Source organism: Odocoileus virginianus, chromosome X (genome assembly GCF_023699985.2).
Source record: "Odocoileus virginianus isolate 20LAN1187 ecotype Illinois chromosome X, Ovbor_1.2, whole genome shotgun sequence".
NCBI lineage: Eukaryota > Metazoa > Chordata > Mammalia > Artiodactyla > Cervidae > Odocoileus > Odocoileus virginianus.
In genome coordinates, this window is record NC_069708.1 from 13,062,260 (window position 1) to 13,072,664 (window position 10,405).

Here is a 10,405-nt window from a genome sequence, read left to right on the forward strand (position 1 = left end):
TTGCCACCCCCAATCATCAGGCAATGACAAAAGAACAAAAATTAATTACATGGGATTAAATAAACTGCTAAATATTGGTACAATTTTCATGACTTTTTGTCTCACATATTACTGGTTTCTGATCTTTGTTTTCAGATATCAAGAAGCTCTTCCCCTCAAACTACTTATGGTCTAAAACAATTTAGCAATTTATACCTGTGGGTAAAATTAAAACTTTTTTCTCTCTGCCTTGTCCCTCCAGAAATTTGAGACACTTGAGCTCTGAATAACCTTATCAGGTAAATGAAAAGACTGTCTCCTGCATTTACAGAGATTTCAAAGTGTAGTAGGGATCTCTAGAAGAAAATATCCACCTTACAAAAACTCATGACAGGTGTACGGTGTCTATAGTCAATGGACCAAACTTATTTTAAAAAGAAATTAGTCTTGACTGTGTTTAATAAAAATGGGGCCAGAAAAATTTATGTTTCACTGAATATTAAATTCTAGTTTTGTTAATTTAATGTCTGTGTTTACCAAGACTCACTTCCCAGTTAGTCCCTTGCTGTTATGTTTTACTATTATAAGATCTAATTGAACCGGAGCTGCTGCCACCAAGTCCGGATCCCACGCCGCGCGCCTCCGACGCCCGCCCGTTCGACGGTCACTCCCGATTCCTTTAGGTTCTAAGTCCAAGATGGCAACTCTCAAGGATCAACTGATTCAGAATCTTCTTAAGGAAGAACATGTCCCCCAGAATAAGATTACAGTTGTTGGGGTTGGTGCTGTTGGCATGGCCTGTGCCATCAGTATCTTAATGAAGGACTTGGCAGATGAAATTGCTCTTGTTGATGTCATGGAAGATAAACTGAAGGGAGAGATGATGGATCTCCAACATGGCAGCCTTTTCCTTAGAACACCAAAAATTGTCTCTGGCAAAGACTATAATGTGACAGCAAACTCCAGGCTGGTTATTATCACAGCTGGGGCATGTCAGCAAGAGGGAGAGCCGTCTTAATTTGGTCCAACGTAACGTGAACATCTTTAAATTCATCATTCCTAATATTATAAAATACAGCCCAAATTGCAAGTTGCTTGTTGTTTCCAATCCAGTTGATATTTTGACCTATGTGGCTTGGAAGATAAGCAGCTTTCCCAAAAACCATGTTATTGGAAGTGGTTGCAATCTGGATTCAGCTCAGTTCCGTTATCTCATGGGGGAGAGGCTGGGAGTTCACCCATTAAGCTGCCATGGGTGGATCCTTGGGGAACATGGCGACTCTAGTGTGTCTGTATGGAGTGGAGTGAATGTTGCTGGTGTCTCCCTGAAGAATTTACACCCTGAATTAGGCACTGATGCAGATAAGGAACAGTGGAAAGCAGTTCACAAACAGGTGGTTGACAGTGCTTATGAGGTGATCAAACTGAAAGGCTACACATCCTGGGCCATTGGACTGTCAGTGGCCGATTTGGCAGAAAGTATAATGAAGAATCTTAGGCGGGTGCATCCGATTTCCACCATGATTAAGGGTCTCTATGGAATAAAAGAGAATGTCTTCCTTAGTGTTCCTTGCATCTTGGGACAGAATGGAATCTCAGACGTTGTGAAAGTGACTCTGACTCACGAGAAAGAGGCCTGTTTGAAGAAGAGTGCAGATACACTTTGGGGGATCCAGAAAGAACTGCAGTTTTAAAGTCTTCTAATGTATCACTTCACTGTCTAGGCTACACAGGATTTTAGTTGGAGGTTGTAACTCATACTGTCCTTTATATCTTGTCTGTGATTAAAACAGTAATATTAAGACAGCCTAGGAAAAAATCAATTTCCTAATGTTAGAAATAGGAATGGTTCATAAAACCTTGCAGCTGTATCCTGATGCTGGATGGCATTTACCTTGTGTAGTCCTAAACTGGTTTGTCAAATAATTCAACTTCCTCAAGAGGTACCACTGCCCACGTTGCAGATGCTGCAGTTGCCCTTCAAGCCAGATGTGTATTTACTGTGTTCTATAACCTCTGGTTCCTTTAGCCAAGGTGCCTAGTCCAACTTTTTCCCTCCAGTGAATCACATCCTGGGATCCAATGTATAAATCCAGTATTGCATGCCACGTGTGCATAACTGTTCTAAAGAATCTTACGTACTGTATGAATCAGAATAGTGTACACTGCCTTGTAATGTAAAAGGGAAAAATTACATAAATAATGCCACCAACTAAGTGTTACACCAACTAAATAAATAAAGCTTGAACAGTGACTACTCTGATAATTAAAAAAAAAGATCTAATTGAGTTAATAAAAGGACACTCTAAGTTTGTTTCTGAAGCCTGACTTCATAATTAATCTTTGGATAAAGATCAGGTGCCCCATGACCTACAACCAGGAGATGAACACCAGCCTATAGTTGTTCAACAAAGTCAGACAACACGGTATATACTGGGCTGCATCTAATAAAAGTTCTTCTAAGTTCTTGCATGCCACACAGCGTGGCCAAAAAAAAAAAAAAGTGAGAAGCTACTGGAGGGTGTTAAACAGAGAAATAAAATAATCTCATTCACTATTTAAAAAAAAAAGTTCTTAAATTCTTACTTGTGAACTTACTACTAGCATAGTGTTTTCTGTTTTAAAATTAATTTAATTGGAGGATAATTTCTTTAGAATATTGTGGTGGTTTTTGCCATACATCAACGTGAATCACCCACAGGTGTACATGTGTCCCCCACATCCTGAATGCCACCACCACCTCCCTCCCCACCCCATCCCTCTGGGTTTTCCCAGAGCACTGGCTTTGAGTGCCCTGCTTCATGCATCGAACTTGCACTGGTCATCTGTTTTACATATGGTAATATATATGTTTCAATGCTGTTCTCTCAAATCATCCTACCCTCCCCTTCTCCCACAGAGTTCAAAAGTCTGTTCTTTACATCTGTGTCTCTTTTGCTGCCTTGTGTATAGGATCGTCATTATTGTCTTTCTAAATTCCATATATATGCATTAATATATTGTATTGGTGTTTCTGACTTACTTCACTCTGCATAATAGCCTCCAGTTTCATCCACCTCATTAGAACTGACTCGAATGCATTCTTTTTTATAAATGAGTAATATTCCATTGTGTATATGTACCACAACTTCCTTATCCATTCATCTGCCAATGCACATCTAGGTTGCTACCGTGTCCTAGCTATTGTAAACAGTGCTAGCATGTTGTTTTCTATATTGCACGGTTTACAAAACTGTTTTCTCTTACATTACCAAATGTGTGACTGAGCCTCTAATAAACTGATGATAGATAGTTCCATATGAGATCAATGATCGTAATAATGTTAACTCTAGATATGGGAAGAAGCAACATGGGGGAATATTTTCCTGGACTATAAGAGACTAGTAAGGCAGATATGGTCCAGGACTTTTGTTACTTTCATGCCTACTAATGGCATATTGAGTGACCTATCAAAAATAAATCTTCACCAGACCTGAGCACTGCTACCACCATGGGACAAAATGGACCATGAGTTGCCCCCAAAACCAAGGTCAAATCTACAGCCATGAAGGAGCCCTGCTGACTGGAACTGGCACTTGCTGTTTGCCTCTACGGAGATTAAATCAGGAGCCACTGCAGCTACTGACCTTCAATGCCCCCTGAAAGGAGCTCAGGGTAGCAATCACAAATGAGGCACTTTGTGCTCTGGGAAAAACTGGCGGAACAGGTCTTCAGATAATTAGATATTTTCATGAGTCCCAATTCTTGCATGTTCGCACACCTAGAGAAACACCAACATCATGGGCCAATGTCTGATCCTAGTTCTCCTGACTAACCTCTCTTCTGGGCCCCTCGGCAGCTTCTCTACTTCTATTAATCTTTGGGCCACGTCTCTCTAACCATCCTGTTAAGTTTGTTTTTTTTCTAGAAGACAACAAGTAAAATCTCCAGATGCTGTTACAACAAGGATACCAGCTGGTGAACACATTGGAACAAGCGGTTCTGTCATTCTGTGGACTCTCAAGTCCCTGAGCAGATGCACCCTGACAGAGAGCAGGCACTGGGACCCAGAACCCCATGATGCCCCTGTCCAGCAGGAAGAAGCCAGAGTGGTCTGTGCCCCTTGCCCCAATGACCTGGGTCCCCACGTCCCAAGACCGGGATAGGCAGGTAGTTAGACACGAGCAGGGTGTTAATGGGCCAAAGATTTGGCCCATTAATAAGGAGAGGGACGAATGTTGAGCTCCTGCCCCCAAGGCCAGAGGTGTGAGGACTTGCACCAAGGCCACAGAAGCAGAGCCCAGAACCATGGACACCTCTGAAGCTGACTGAACCCCTTTGAAATCACTGCCAAAAGCCCCCTGATCATCACTAACAAGCTTCCTGACTCCCAATTACACCTACTCCAGTAAACACCCTAAGGCACCCCAAACAATCACCTAATGTCAACCATCCAGCAGGAATTTTGTCTTGAGGCTATAAAAAGTGGCTATTAACTCACAAAAACTACTAACTCTCCTTGGCCTGTCAGGATGATGGCCCACTGCACCTGCATGCAGTGCCCACATTATCTCTGCTCTTTGTTCTTAATAAACTAACTCCCCTCTCAAATGCTCTTCTTTTTTTTTTTTTTTTTTTTTATTAGTTGGAGGCTAATTACTTTACATCATTACAGTAGTTTTTGTTATACATTGATATGAATTAGCCATGGATTTACATGTATTCCCCATCCCAGTCCCCCCTCCCACCTCCCTCTCCACCCGATCCCTCTGGGTCTTCCCAGTGCACCAGGCCCGAGCACTTGTCTCATGTACCCAACCTGAGCTGGTTATCCGTTTCACCCTAGATAATACACATGTTTCAATGCTGTTCTCCTGAAACATCCTACCCTCGCCTTCTCCCAGAGTCCACAAGTCTGTTCCATACATCTGAGTCTCTTTTTCTGTCAAATGCTCTTCTTTTCCAACCCTGACTCAACAAATACTATCTACAATGATGATAAGACTTAAGCTGGTTAGACTCATCTGTTAAAATACAGGGAAATATACAGCAGGCCTAATTTCCCTGTGGGGAAAGGTAATCCCACACCAGTATTACTGGTGTTCTCTACTCCTAACTGTTCGGTAACTATCTCTGCCAGGCAGGATTCTCTACATGTTTGTTCATTTTTCACCCAGTATCCTTCTCAAGTCTCACCAAGTTGCATTAAAATGTCTATTCTCCATTTGGGCCATTGATTCCAACAGTAAGAACCAACAAATATCTCCTGGGCACAAACCTTATACAAAGACTATATTTAGCTAGGCATCTACCAGCTGGGATTCTACTAGGAAAGTCACTTAAAACTTTGTCTGTACCTCCATTTCTCTGCTTTAAAATAGCCCCCATGAACAGGAAGATCTTGTCTTCAATTTGGGTCATGTCCAGACAACACATTAGAAATGCTGTGGGGTGAAGGAATGTTTCATTTGGTGATACTTACCTAGCCTAAGGGAACTTGCAACACAGCTGGAAAGACAGAAACACATCAGACCTTAAAGTGATTTGTGCAGAGGATTGATGTGAGAAAATGAAATTTTAATCCTGGTCTACCATGAATTCCCTGTGTCACCATGGCACATGATACAATCTCCTAAACCTTCCTGTCTCATTTGTAAACTGAGAAGGCTAGAGTGGGTGATGATGATAACAGCTAATTCATTTAACATTTCTTATACACTAGGCCCTATATTAAGTACTGACCATGGATAAACACACTGAAACCTCACAATACTGCTGAGGTAGGTACCACTATCATCCTTATTTTACAGATAATCCATGAGATCCAATGTTCTGTAATTATGTGGTCTCAAGTTAAAGATTCTGGTAGACAATATTTTCCAAAGGTGGCCACAACAATAGTTCCTATCCCACATGCTCTTCTTAGAAAGTATGACTTTGACACTCCTGCCTTAGAGAGGTGGGTCTATGTCCCCTCTCATTGAATCTGGGTGGGCTTTTGTCTGGAAAAAGTTATGTTATGGGACTTCTGAGAAGAGGTCATAAAAACCAATTAATACAGCTTATATTAGTTTCCTACTGTTACACAAAAGATTGTCACAAACAGTGGCTTAAAATAAGACATTTGATCATCAAAAAATCTACAAACAAATGTTGGAGAGGGTGTGAAGAGAAGGAAACTCTTCTACATTAGTGGTGGGAATGTAAAGTGGTACAGTCACTATGGAGAACAGTATGGAGTTCCTTAAAAAAGTAAAAAATAGAGCTACCATATGACCCTATAATTCAACTCCTAGCCATATAGTTGGGAGAAAAATACAATCCAAAAGGATACATCCACCTCAGTGCTCCACTGCAGCACTGTTTACCACAGCCAAGATCCAGAAGCAACCAAGATCCAGAGGAATGGATACAGAAAATGTGGTACATATATACAATGGAATATTACTCATCTAATAAAAGAATGAAATAATACCATTTGCAACAACATGGATGGACCTAGACACTGTCATACTGAATGCAATCAGTCAGAAAAAGAGAAATACATGCAAATTCTAAAGACAAATGATAGAAATGAACTTATTACAAAATAGAAACTATAATGCTAAGTTAGTCAGACAAAGAGAAATATATGCAGAATCTAAAGACAAATGATAGAAACGAACTTATTTACAAAATAGAAACAAACTCATAGAATGAATTTATGGTTACTAGGGAAGGGTTGGGGGGAAGACATAGTTATGGAGTTTGGGACTGACGTGTACACACTGCTATATTTAAAATGGATAACCAACAAGGACCTACTGTATAGCACAGGAAGAAATTCAATACCATGTGCCAGGCTGGATGGGAGGGAAGTTTGGGGGAGAATGGGTTCATGTATATACATGGGTGGGTAACTTTGGAGTCCACCTGAAACTTAGGTGGTGTAGTAGTAAAGAATCCAGCTACCAGGGCAGGAGACGCAAGAGACGTGGGTTCAATCCATGGATCGGTAAGATCCCCTGGAGGATAAAATGGTAACTCCCTTTAGTAATCTTGCCTGGAAAAATCCATGGACAGAGGAACCTGGCAGGCTACAGTCCATGAGGTCTCAAAGAGTCAGACACGACTGAGCAGGCACACACACACTTGCCTGGAATACTCTTCCCCACCCCCAGTGAAACTATCACAACATTGTTTACTGGCTAAACTCCAATATAAAATTGAAAGTTTAAATTAATAATAAAAAAAAAACTACACAGAGAACATCAGCTAGGATGTCTGCAACAAAAATGACAGAGAATAACAAGTGTCAGCGAGGTTGTGGAGACACTAGAACCCAAATACATCACTGGTGGCAATGTAAGAAAGACACTGAAGCCCAGTTTGTAAAAACAGTCTGGCAGCTTTCAAAAGACTAAACAGAGTTACTTATGACCCAGTCATTTCACTCTTAGGGATCTACCCATGAGATGTGAAAACATACAACCACATAAAACAGCCCAATCAAAAAGTGGGCAGAAAGACTTAACAGACATTTCTTCAAAGAAGATATACAGATGTCAGTAGGTACATGAAAAGGAGCTCAACATCACTAATTATTAGAGAAATGTAAATCAAAACTACAATGAGAAACCATCTCACACCTGTCAGAATGGCCATCATTAAAAAGCCCACAAATAACCAATGTTCGAGAGGGTGTGGAGAAAAGGGAACCCTCCTACACTGCTGATGGGAATGTAAACTGGTACAGCCATTATGGAAAACAGTGTGGCATTTCCTCAGAAAACTAAAAATAGAATTACCATATGATCCAGCAATCTCATTCCTGGGCATATACGCAGACAAAACTCTAATTCAAAAAAGATACCTGCAAGAAAACACTTGAAGACATTATAGTCAAAAACTTCCAAACATGAGAAAGGAAATAGCCAGCCAAGTCCAGGAAGCACAGAGTCCCATACAGGATAAACCCAAGGAGAAACACGTGGACACACATATTAAACTAACAAATACAAATTCAAAGAAAAAGCATTAAAAGCAGCAAGGGAAAAGTAACAAATAATATACAAGGGAAACCTCATTAGTTTATCAGCTGATGTTTCAGCAGAAACTCTGCAGTCCAGAAGAGAGTAGCAGCATACATTTAAAGTGATGAAAGGGAAAAAACTACAACCAAGATTAGTCTAACCATCAAGGATATCATCCAGATTCAACAGAGAAATCAAAAGTTTTGCAGACAAGCCAAAACTAAGAGAACTCAGTACCACAAAATCAGCTTTACAACAAATGCTAAAGGAACTTCTCTAGGCAGGAAACATGAAAGAAAAAGACTTACAAAAACAAACCCCAAAGAATTAAGAAAATGGTAACAGGAACATACATACTGATAATTATCTTAAATATAAATGAATTAAATGCTCCAACCAAATGGTACAGGCTGGCCGAATGGATACAAAAACAAGACCACTATATATGCTGTCTACAAGAGACCCACTTCAGACCTAGGAACACATACAGACTGAAGTGAGGGCATGGAAAAAGATATTCCATGCAAATGGAAATCAAAAGAAAACTGGGGTAGCAATACTTATATCAGACATAATAGACCTTAAATTAAAGACTGTTGCAAGAGACAAGGAAGCACACTACATAATGATCAAGGGATCAATCCAAGAAGAAGATACAACAATTGTAAATACTTATGCACCAAACATCAGAGCACCTCAATGCATAAGGCAAATTCTAAGAGCCATAGAAGGGGAAATCGACAGTAACACAATAATAGCGGGGGACTTTAGCACTCCACTTACACCAATGGATAGATCATCAAGAACAAAAAGTTAATAAGGAAACACAAGTCTTAAATGACACACTAGACCAGATAGACTTAATTGATACATATAAGACATTCCATCTGAAAGCAGAATACACTTTCTTCCTAAGTGCACATGGAACATTCTGCAGCATAGATCACATCTTGGGTGAAAAATCGAGACATGGTAAATTTAAGAAAACTGAAAGTATATCAAGCATCTTTTCAAACCATAATGCCATAAGATTAGAAATCTATTACAGGGGGAAAAAACTGTAAAAAAAAAAAAAAACACCACAAAAACATGAAGGCTACATTGATATGCTATTAAATAACCAAGAGATCACTGAAGAAATCAAAGAGAAAATAAAAATACATAGAAATGAATGACAATGAAAACACACACAAAACCTATGGGATGCAGTAAGAGCAATTCTAAGAGGGAAATTTATAGCAATATAATCCTACCTCAAGAAACAAGAAAAATCTCAAATAAATGACCTAACCTTACACCTAAAGCAATTAGAGAAAGAAGTACAAACAAAACCCAAAGTTAGCAGAAGGAAACAAATCATAAAAATCAGAACAGAAATAAATGAAATAGAAACAAATAAAATATGGGCAAAGATGAATGAAACTAAAAGTTGATTCTTTGAGAAGATAAACAAAATTGATAAACCTTTAGCCAGACCCATCAAGAAAAAATGGAAGAGGACACAATATATAAAACTATAAATGGAAAAGAAGAAATTACAACTGACATTGCAGAAATAGTATCATTAGAGACTACTTACAAGCAACTATGAGGCTTCCCAGGTGGCTCAGTGTAAAGAATCCGCCTGCCAGTGCAGGAGATGCAGGTTCAATCCCTGCGTTGGGAATATCCCCTGGAGAAGGGAATGGCAACTCACTCCAGTATTCTTGCCTGGAAATTCCCATGGGGAGAGGAGTCTGATAGGCTACTGAATGACTGAGCATGCATGGACAAGTAAGTATATGTCAATAAAATGGATAACCTGAAGGAAATGGACAAACTCTCAGAAATGTACAACCTTCCAACCAAACCAGTAAGAAAGAGAAAATATGAACTGGCCAATCACAAGTATGAAATTGAAACTATGTTTAAAAATCTTCCAACAAACAAAAGTCCAGGACCAGATGGCACCACAGATGAATTCTATCAAACATTTAGAGTAGAACTAACATCCATCCTTCTGAAACTCTTCCCAAAAAATTGCAGAGGAAGGAACACTCCTAATCTCATTCTACAAGGCCATCATCACACTGATACCAAAACAAGATTAACATATCACAAAAAAAGAAAATTACAGACCAACATCACTGAAGAACATGAATGCAAAAATCCTCAACAAAATACTAGCAAAAAGAATGCAACAACACATTAAAAGGATCATAGAACCATGATCAAGTGGGATTTATCCCAGGGATGCAATGATTCTTCAATAAACACAAATCAATGTGATACACTGTATTAATAAATTGAAGAATAAAAACCATATGATCATGTCAACAGATGTAGAAAAAACTTTTGACAAAATTCAACACCCATTTAGGCACTGAGGGAAACTACCTCGACATAATAAAGGCCATATACAACAAAAACAAAGGAAACATCATTCTCAGTGGTGA

At 39.4% G+C, this 10,405-nt stretch overlaps 1 pseudogene; it reads left to right on the forward strand.

Moving 5' to 3' along the window:
* Positions 1-592: 592 nt before the first annotated feature.
* LOC110149983 (L-lactate dehydrogenase A chain pseudogene) lies at positions 593-1,687 on the forward strand (annotated as a pseudogene).
* Positions 1,688-10,405: the final 8,718 nt, after the last annotated feature.